The following is a 10,581-nucleotide window of genomic DNA, read 5'->3' as shown; positions in this document are numbered from 1 at the left end:
GGAAATATATATTGCCTACATTGCCTATATATTGCCTACTGGTGAGTCAGTTGGATCAACTGTCTGCATCCTTAAAAAGTATAATAACTCTAGAGGTGATTGCATCAAAAACAACAACATAGTTGTTGTAGTTATTGGTATTTATTTACCCCTTTTTTCTCCCCAATTTCATGGTATCCAATTGCTGGTAGTTACTGTCTTGTCTCATTGCTACAACGGGAGTATGGGCTCAGGAGAGACTAAGGTCGAGAGCCATGCGTCCTCCGAAACACAACCGAACCAGGCCGCACTGCTTCTTAACACAGCGCGCATCCAACCCAGAAGCCAGCCGCACCAATGTGTCGGAGGAAACGCCGTACACTTTGTGACCCGGCCTGCCACAGGAGCCGCTAGTGCGCGATGAGACAAGGATATCCCTACCGGACAAACCCTCCCTAACCCGGATGACGCTAGTCCAATTGTGCGTCGCCCCATGGACCTCCCGGTCGCGGCCGGCTGCGACAGAGCCTGGGCTCGAACCCAGTGTCTCTGGTGGCACAGCTGGCACTGCGAGGCAGTACCTTAGACCACTGCACCACCCGGGAGGCTAATTATTGGTGTTTTATGAAAAGCTAAACATTTAGCATAATTAAATAAAATACCTTCATCATTGATCAATAGAAGATTGTTTTTAACCCAAGACCAGATTCTTTCGAGAATGAGTTAATCACATTAGGCACAATTGGTGGTTATCTGCTAACTGACTAATAATAATCTTCCTGTCTGAAATAGAAATAATCTTTAAAACATTTGTCTTAATATGAGAAGTAAGAAGCTGTGTGGCTAATATAAAAAAAGAAGGTGAAATTGGACACCCTTGTCTGACACGCCACATTAATTCAAACCTTGGAGAGGTACATGCTTTCAATTTGATAGAGATATTACTATTTGTATACAGAGTTTAATAGTTTTACAAAATACATCTCCAAAGCCACATTTTGAAAGGGCATGAAAACAAAGCCATGTTTTACTGTAACAAAGGGTTTATAAAAATCCAAATGGAGCATAAAACTAATCAGAGTCCAAATCTGAGTAATCTATGATATCTAATACCAGTCTGACTTTATTCAAGATGTGTCTATTTCTCATCAACCCTGACTTGGACTAATCTATAATGGCATCCAAAAAAGTGATTCATCGTTTAGCAAGGACAGGTGCTATTAGCTCATAATCGTTATTTAGTAATTTGAGTAACTAAACCTTATGTTAAAGTGGAAGGGAGTGCTTCATTGGCTACACTTTTAAAGTACACTTCCATACCTCTTACAATAGAAAGGGAGCCAATTCTTTGGAAAATAAACTTTGTAGAATTCTGCAGTAAAACAATCAAACCCAGGGGATTTGTTAATTTTAAGGTGATTGATAGCCACTACAATTTCCTCTAAGAAGATGGGATTATCACATCATTTTTGATTGGAAGAATCAATGGAGATAACATTTCCAAGAGAATCAAAGAACTGAGATGTAGACTCTTCACAGTACCTAGATGTACAAAATTCCTGTAAAAATTAGCACTGTAGTTGGAAATTGTCCTATGATTGTCAGAGATCAAAAATTCACCTTTACATTTTTAACAGTGTTACTTTTAGAGTGACATTACTCCAGTCTGAAAAAAATAAGCATAGTTCTGCTCTCCTTCTTCAAGACATTTTTTTCTGTGACCTGATGAAAGCACCCTTTGCCTTTAAATTGTACATTTCATCCAGTTTATTTTGCTACTTAATTAACTCAGATTTATCTGTGTCTGAAAGACTATTAGAAGGTCTCTGGAAGAGCCAGGTAAATCTTGATATAATAGTTCCCTCTTTTATCCTTCTGGTCTTTGCAACACCACTGCTATAGATTCTTAAGTATTTATACATTTCACATTTTAGAAGTTCCCAGTTTGTCCTATAGAGATGTTCACTCTGGTCTTTATTGCACAAATACAGTATATAATAAAACCTATAATATTACATTTCATGTTTTAAGATGGAGCTATTAAGTTTCCAGTATGAAGCTTTGCGTTGAATGTCGTTACAAGGAAATATTTTAACTTGTAAGCGAATAGCTCTATGGGCTGTTAGAGGCGTGTCAAGAATATGAACAGATACATAATTTCTTAAGCCCTTTGAAACCAGCCAATAGTCAATAAGTGAACATCTGGTACATGTTTTGTTACACCAGGTATAGAATCTCTCAATAGGAAACCACTCTCTCCATATATCCACTAGATCAAACCTCTGCATAAATAACTTTAGACTGGCATTCAGAGAAGTAGACTGTCACGGAGGCCACCCATGAAGAGCAATATTAAAATCTCCACCTATTACTGTAAGAGTAAGATTTAGGTAACCAATATAACATTTGATTTCCTACATCCTCCAGAAGGAAATAATTTTCTTGTTTTGAGTTGTACCAATACATATTTACAGTAACCAAAATTGTTTGACTAATTTCAATTACTAGACAAAGATAATGACCACTTGAGTCATGATCTGAATGAAAAATGGCCGGCAAAACCATTTTTTATGTAGCGACATCTGCTGATCGTTCTGAACCATTTAAAAGCCAAATATCATTACCCCATTGCAACCTCCAAAAGTTAGCATCGTTTACTGTAGAATAAGATTTTTTTGAAATTATAATAATCTGTTTTCAGTTGCTTAACAACAAGAAACAAGGCTTCACGTTTCAGTGTCTCTTAACCTAATAGCATTAAGAACAACTATTGACAAAGACAAGGTGAACAAGAACACAGAGAAGAAAATAAAATTCAGGAATTGTTGTCAAGTGCTCACAGGTGGTAACTGAGTACAGAGCAGAACAAAACAAGAGCAGCACCATATAGACCTTAATGAGTGAAAAAATTAGCTGTCAATCAGCTATATAAACAATGTATTTGCTGTCAGTCAGCAACAAAAACACTCTTTCAAGTGGCCTTTTCATATAAAAGGAAATAAAAACAATGTCTATCAGAAACACAATACAAAAATAACATAGTGTACCTTCATTGTCCACACTACAAAAAGTTCAATGCTCAGACATGTACATAGTAATAGGACGAATGCATTGTTCCATCAATAACTTTATGTCCCTCCTCTCTCTGTCAGCCTTGGAGAAATCCTCAGCAAACTTCAGACAGTTGGTTTGCAGGTAGTTGGACTTCTTCTCTTCCTTCCACACTGCAACTCTGTAGATCCGCTTCATAAACTGCATGATGATGCTTCTGGGCTTGGAGTTGTTTGGATGCTTGGAGCCAAGATGGTGAACGGTGTCAATCACCTCAAGGAGTTTGGTCTTCTCTTCTGGGAGAATAGCTCGACAGATCCGTATGGTCTACTGACATATATCTTGCATCTCCACCTTGGGTACCGCCTGCAGTTTCAGGTTCCAACGCCTCAAGTAGCTCTCTATTTCGGTGAACCATCTCCCACACGCATCCCACCTTCTTCTTTCTGGATGCGCTTTTCAAGGTGGGTAACCTTTCTTTCATATCTTTTATCTCTGCACAAGTCAACCTTCTTTTTCAACGCTACAATTTGAACCGCGTTGCTACCAATAATTTATTTCCAGGGCATCAGATCTACTGTTGATTAAATGCGAAAACGTGGTATTGATGTCCGCCGAGTTGAAGTTACTATAAGACCTGTGTAACGGTTTTCTTGAGGTGAAGGAGAGGCGGACCAAAACGCAGCGTGGTTGTTATTCATTGTTCTTTAATAAAGAAACTATACATGACTAAACTAACAAAACAACAAACGTGAGAAAACCTAAAACAGTCCTATCTGGTGCAAACACAGAGACAGCAACAATCACCCACAAAACCCAACACCAAACAGGCTACCTAAATATGGTTCCCAATCAGAGACAATGACTAACACCTGCCTCTGATTGAGAACCATATCAGGCCAAACATAGAACTAGACAAACTAGACATGTAACATAGAATGCCCACTCAGATCACACCCTGACCAAACAAAACATAGAAACATACAAAGCAAACTATGGTCAGGGTGTGACAACCTGCCTTTTTTAGGGGCAGGAGGTTTGCTGGAGTGATGGGTAGAGGTGGAAAGTCCTCAGTGTCCATAAGAGACAGTTGGGGAGTATCCAATGGGGCAACAACTGGGGCAACAACGTAATCGTAGCAGCTAGCGATTACAACATTAGCTTGAGCTTCAGGAGCTTGTCTGGACATGTCCATTCGATGTGATGCTGTGTCCATGCTAGCCGTTTGTCTGTCTTTACCTTTCACCAGGGCTGAACTACGAAATAAGATATAACTGTTTTAAATAATCTAAAATTGTTAAACAGTCAAAGGAAAGATAACTATAGCTAATTTGTAGGAGTTTAACAAATTCACCATGAATTCCAAGTTTTAATACGGAGCCTCGTGAAAAGTGTACGCTCACAGCGCCATCTTGGCGAGACCGCACGGTGCCTAGCGAGTCTTCGCCACACAACAACACACTCACTCGTCATCCCAAATTGTAAGCAAGCTAGTTACTATTGGTGCTTTCAAGACAACTGGTACAGCGTACCTTGCTCACTGCCTGTAATTATTATCTAAACATGATGCACTCTGGCAGTGAGCTACCCTGAAGGAGCAGAGTCTAACGCCAAGACAATGTATTGCATGTATTGTAATCTTTCAAATAAATGGTTAAACAAACACGTGGTGTTTCCTGTCTGAACTTGCCTCAACCACATCTTTCCATGCCTTATCTACACCATTAGCTCAATACATGATTGTCATTAGTGCATTAGCATACATTCAAAATAGAGATTATAGCCAGGACTCATTATGGGTATGATTAGGACAGGACACATCCCCTTGTAAGATGTTTGTTGATGGGATTTAGTGAGTGGATTTCTTGGATCCCATTCTCTGATGAGAAATAAAAGAGAACCACGCCTTGATTATTACTACAGGGGGCCCATGATGATTACAGATGGAGGAAGAAAAAAGCTGAGAACCAAAAGCTTTGAGCAAAATTGAGAGAACATTTGCACATCTTTGTACAGTTGGCAACACCGATTAACAGCACATTGCAGCTCTCTGGAACTTAACAAATATGATAATTTGTTCCAAAATGTAGGCTATAGTTTTTTATCCTTTGATATGGTCTAGTATAGTGGTTCTCTTTAAATTGAATGTACCCCCCCATTCACATATTGATCTGTGTATGAGTCTTCCCATTTCCCCCTTGTGGATAGGCCAGATACTGCCATGGGTACTTAGCCCAGGAAGAGACCCACTGTCTTACATAAAGCCTTTCAATATACTCCTGAGCCTATATCGTGGAACTCATTTCTTGCCACAGTGTGACATCAAAATGTACACGCAAAACAATCTGGATACATTTTTTTAAGAATAAGTGTTTTAATGAAAAACGTTGATTCTAGAAAGTTACATAATTTACTTTAGAGCTTGAAAGATGTCTCAAGGGTTGCAGGTGAATGTCATTTTCTTCTTACATCTGCAGAGGGGAAAATGCAATGAATAGGTAGATAAAGTACATGTAAGAAATGAATGATTTAACAAACTGACCAGCATTTGGTTAAAAGGATTGGAGGAATATTGACTCAGTTAACTAAATAATGTGTAGCACATACTGTATAGTATATGAGTCAGACACACCACATTACCAAAAGTATGTGGACAACTGCTCATTGAACATCTCATTCTAAAATCATGGGCATTAATTAGTTAATTAATTAGTTGGTCCCCCCTTTGCTGCTATAACAACCTCCACGCTACTCGCTTCAGCACTCGGCGGTCCTGTTCTGTGACCTTGTGTGGCCTAAAACTTTGCAGCTGAGCGGTTGTTGCTCCTAGACGTTTCCACTTCAGAACAGCAGCACCTACAGTTGACCGGAACAGCTCTCGCAGAGCAGAAATTGTATGAAATGACTATGACGGTGTCACGTTGAAAGTCACTGAGGTCTTCAGTAAGGCCATTCTACTGCCAATGTTTCTCTACGGAGATTGCATGGCTGTGTGTTCGGTTTTATACACCTGTCAGTAACGGGTGTGGCTGAAATGGCTGAATCCACAAATAGTTTTGTGCAGTGCATTCGTAAAGTATTCAGACCCCTTGAACTTTTTCCATATTTTGTTATGTTACAGCCTATTCTAAAATGGATAAAGCATGTAACAAATGTCATCAATCTACACACAATACCCTTAAATGACAAAGCAAAAACATATTTTTATTTGTATAGATTCCTGCTAATTTATAAAAACGACATTTACATAAGTATTCAGACCTTTTACTCAGTACTTTGTTAAAGCACCGTTGGCAGCGATTACAGCCTCAAGTCTTCTACAAGCTTGGCACACTTGTATTTGGGGAGTTTCTCCCATTCTTCTCTGCAGATCCTTTCAAGCTCTGTCAGGTTGGATGGTGAGTGTCACTGTACAGCTATTTTCAGGTCTCTCCAGAGATCAAATCAAATTGTATTGGTCACATACACATGGTTAGCAGATGTTAATGCAAGTGTAGCGAAATGCTTGTGCTTCTAGTTCCGACAGTGCAGTAATATCTAACAAGTAATTTAACAATTCCCCAACAACTACCTAATACACATAAATCTAAAGGGGTAAATGAGAATATGTACATGTAAATATATAGATGAGCGATGGCCGAGCGGCATAGGCAAGGTGCAATAGATGGTATAAAATACATTATATACTGTACATATGGTATGAGTAATAAGATATGTAAATGTTGTTAAAGTGGCATTATTTAAAGTGACTAGTGATCCATTTATTAAAGTGGCCAGTGATTGGATCTCAATGTAGGCAGCAGCCTCTCTGAATTAGTGATTGCTGTTTAGTAGTCTGATGGCCTTGAGATAGAAGCTGTTTTTCAGTCTCTCGGTATCAGCTTTGATGCACCTGTATGAACCTCGCCTTCTGTATGGTAGCGGTGTGAACAGGCAGTGGCTCGGGTGGGTGTGTCCTTGACGATCTCTTTGGCCTTCCTGTGACATCGGGTGCTGTAGGTGTCATGGAGGGCTGGTAGTTTGCCCCCGGTGATGCGTTGTGCAGACCGCACCACCCTCTGGAGAGCCTTGCTGTTGAGGGCGGTGCAGTTGCCATACCAGGCCATACCAGGCTGTGATACAGGATGCTCTCGATTGTGCAACTGTAAAAGCTTTTCAGGATTTTGGGTGACAAGGAACATTTCTTCAGCCTCCTGAGGTTGAAGAGGCGCTATTGCGCCTTCTTCGCCACACTGTCTGTGTGCGTGGACCATTTCAGTTTGTCTGATGTATACGCCGAGGATCTTAAAACTTTCCACTTTCTCCACTGCTGTCCCTTCGATGTGGATGGGGGGGTGCTCCCTCTGCTGTTTCCTGAAGTCAACGATCATCTCCTTTGTTTTGTTGACGTTGAGTGAGAGGTTGTTTTCCTGACACCACACTCTGAGTGCCCTCACCTCCTCCCTGTGGGCTCTCTTGTCGTTGTTGGTAATCAAGCCCACTACCGTTGTGTCATTTGCAAACTTGATGATTGAGTTGGAGGCGTGCATGGCCACGCACTCGTGGTGAACAGGGAGTACAGTACAGGAGGGAGCTGAGCATGCACCCTTGTGGGTCCCCAGTGTTGAGGGTCAGCGAAGTGGAGATGTTGTTTCCTACCTTCACCACCTGGGGGCGACCCATCAGAAAGTCCAGGACCTAATTGCACAGGGCGGGGTTGAGGCCCAGGGCCTCCAGATTGATGATGAGCTTGGAGGGTACTATGGTTTTGAATGCTGAGCTGTAGTCAATGAACAGCATTCTTACATAAGTATTCCTCTTGTCCAGATGGGATAGGGCAGTGTGCAGTGTGATGGCGATTGCATCGTGTGTGGACCTGTTGGGGCTGTATATGCAAAGTGAAGTGGGTCTAGGGTGGCCGGTAAGGTGGAAGTGATATGATCCTTGGACTAGTCTCTCAAAGCACTTAATGATGACAGAAGTGAGTGCTACGGGGTGATAGTCATTTAGTTATTTTTGTAGTCCGTGATCTCCTGTAGACCCTGCCACACACGTCTTTTGTCTGAGCTGTTGAATTGCGACTCCACTTTGTCCCTGTACCAGCATTTTGCTTGTTTGATTGCCTTGCGGAAGGAATAACTACATTGTTTATATTCAGCCATATTCCCAGTCCTCTTTCGTTGGCTAAATGCGGTGGTTCGCGCTTTCAGTTTTGCGCGAATGCTGCCATCCATCCATGCTTTTAGTTTTGCGAGAATGCCGCTATCCATCCACGGTTTCTGGTTAGGGTAGGTTTTAAATAGTCACAGTGGGTATCACATCTCCAATGCACTTCATTATAAACTCACTCACAGAGTCAGCAATAGATCAATGTTGTTCTCTGAGATTGACCAGAACATATCCCAGTCCGCATGATCAAAACAATCTTGAAACGTGGATTCCGATTAGTCAGACCAATGTTGAATGGTTATAGTCACTGGTATCCTGTTTGAGTTTCTGCCCAGTTTCTGCAAGATGGCGTCGTGGTTGGATTTGCCGAAGGGAGGGCTAGTGAGGGCTTTGGATGCATCGCGAAAGTTAGAGTAGCAGTGATCGAATGTATTACCCCCGCTTGTAGTGAAATCAATATGCTGATAGATTTTAGGTAGCCTTGTTCTCAAATTTTCTTTGTTAAAATCCCCAGCTACAATAAATGCAGCCTTAGGATATATGGTTTCCAGTTTACATATAGAGTTGAGTGAAGTTCCTTGACGGCCATCTTGGTGTCTGCTTGAGGGGGAATGTACACAGCTGTGACGATAACTGACAAGAATTCTCTTGGGAGGTAATATGGTCGTCATTTGATTGTAAGGAATTCTATGTCGGGTGAGCAGAAGGACTTGAGTTCCTGTATGTTGTTATGATTACACCATGAGTCGTTAATCATGAAGCATACACCCCCGCCCTTCCTCTTCCCAGAGAGGTGTTTATTTCTGTTGGCGTGAAGCATGGAGAAGCCCGGTGGCTGAACTGATTCCGACAACATCTCCCGAGAGAGCCATGTTTCTGTGAAACAGAGAATGTTACAATCTTCGATGTCTCTCTGGAAGGCAACCCTTGCTCGAATTTCATCGACCTTGTTGTCAAGAGACTGGACATTGGAGAGTAGTATACTCGGGAGCGGTGAACGATGTGCACGTCTAGGGAGCCTGACCAGGAGGCCGCTCCGCCTGCCCCTTCTGCAGCGCCGTTGTTTTGGGTCGGCTTCTGGGATTAGATCCATTATTCTGGGTGGTGGTCCCAACAGAGGATTCGCTTCGGGAAAGTCGTATTCCTGGTCGTAATGTTGGTAAGTTGATGTCGCACTTATATCCAATAGTTCTTCCCGACTGTATGTAATAAGACTTAAGATTTCCTGGGGTAACAATGTAAGAAATAATACATAAAACAACAAAATACTGCACAGTTTCTGTTACGTTCCCCAGTTTCTGTGTTGTGGTTTGTGTATTTTCATGTATGTATTTCAGGAAATGGCTTCCTGAAATTCTCCCCAAGCAGCTGATTGGTCAGCCCCATTGATGATTGGAGAGCTGACCCCGCCCCTTCGTCAAGACGCAGCTGTCTCCAATTACCAACTCCTTCTGAAGCTATATAAGCCGGAGTTCTGTTGCTCAGAAGAGAGAGGAGGCTGATGGCAGAGGGGTATATCATGTGTTGGTTGTTTTTCAGAGAGATTAGATGTTTTGGTATGTACTATGTTAGTTGTTGCTGAGAGAGGTGATTGGTATGTTCTGGGTTAGGTTGGTGCTCAAAGAGCGAGAGCTTCTGTAATGTCCTGAGTTAGTTTTTTCTCAGTTTTGTTGTGAAGTAGTTTGTAATATTCTGTTTCATTTGTTCCCAGGGGGGAAGGGGAAGGCACCTAGGGAGTGCTTAGGCAAAAGGCCCGCGGGCATACATAGACCCGTAGTATATACTCTGTCTGTGCACACTAGGTAAGCCCTGGGCGGATTACCCCCTGTATTTTGGTTAGCGCACCAGGTGGTGCTAAGTTAGATAAGTAGTGGGTAGGCAGGAAAGATAGGAGGGGGGCTTTGACATTTACTTTCTTTGCTTTGGTTCCGTCCAGCCCCTTTTCCCCGTATCACTGTGTGAAGGAATAAATTCCTAGTAAACGGTAAATTCTCTGCCTTTTGTCATCCTTGCTCACACCTACAGTCCCATACCTCTTTCACACCACGGAGAGTTGAGTTGTAGCAGGGTGTTACATTCCCTCTTCCTAGAGGCGTATGTAACAGTTTCCTAAGGACTCGAAGCGAGGCGACAATCTCTGTCAGCAGCATCTTGCTAACTTTAGATCGGGTTCAAATCCGGGCTCTGGCTGGGCCAATCACGGACCTTCAGATACGTGTCCCGAAGCCACTCCTGCATTGTCTTGGCTGTGTGCTTAGGGTTGTTGTCCAGTTGGGTGAACCTTCGCCCCAGGCTGAGGTGCTGAACAGGTTTTCATCAAGGATCTCTCTGTGCTTTGCTCTGTTCATCTTTCCCTCAATCCTGACTAGTCGCCCAGTCCCTGCCGCTGAAAAACATACCCAC

The 10,581-nt window shown here is 42.2% G+C and overlaps 1 protein-coding gene across 2 annotated transcripts in view; it reads right to left on the bottom strand.

The window, feature by feature from the left end:
- Positions 1 to 5,384: 5,384 nt before the first annotated feature.
- Positions 5,385 to 10,581, bottom strand: part of LOC139385553 (alpha-2-macroglobulin-like) — a 39,187-nt gene continuing 33,990 nt past the window's right edge. For both annotated transcript variants that reach the window (XR_011628963.1, XM_071130719.1), the window contains one exon: positions 5,385 to 5,501. The gene's annotated coding sequence lies outside the window, so the exon portion shown is untranslated. The remainder of the gene's footprint in view (positions 5,502 to 10,581) is intronic.

This window comes from Oncorhynchus clarkii, chromosome 27 (genome assembly GCF_045791955.1).
Source record: "Oncorhynchus clarkii lewisi isolate Uvic-CL-2024 chromosome 27, UVic_Ocla_1.0, whole genome shotgun sequence".
Taxonomy (NCBI): domain Eukaryota; kingdom Metazoa; phylum Chordata; class Actinopteri; order Salmoniformes; family Salmonidae; genus Oncorhynchus; species Oncorhynchus clarkii.
This window is presented reverse-complemented; position numbering and strand designations above follow the sequence as displayed.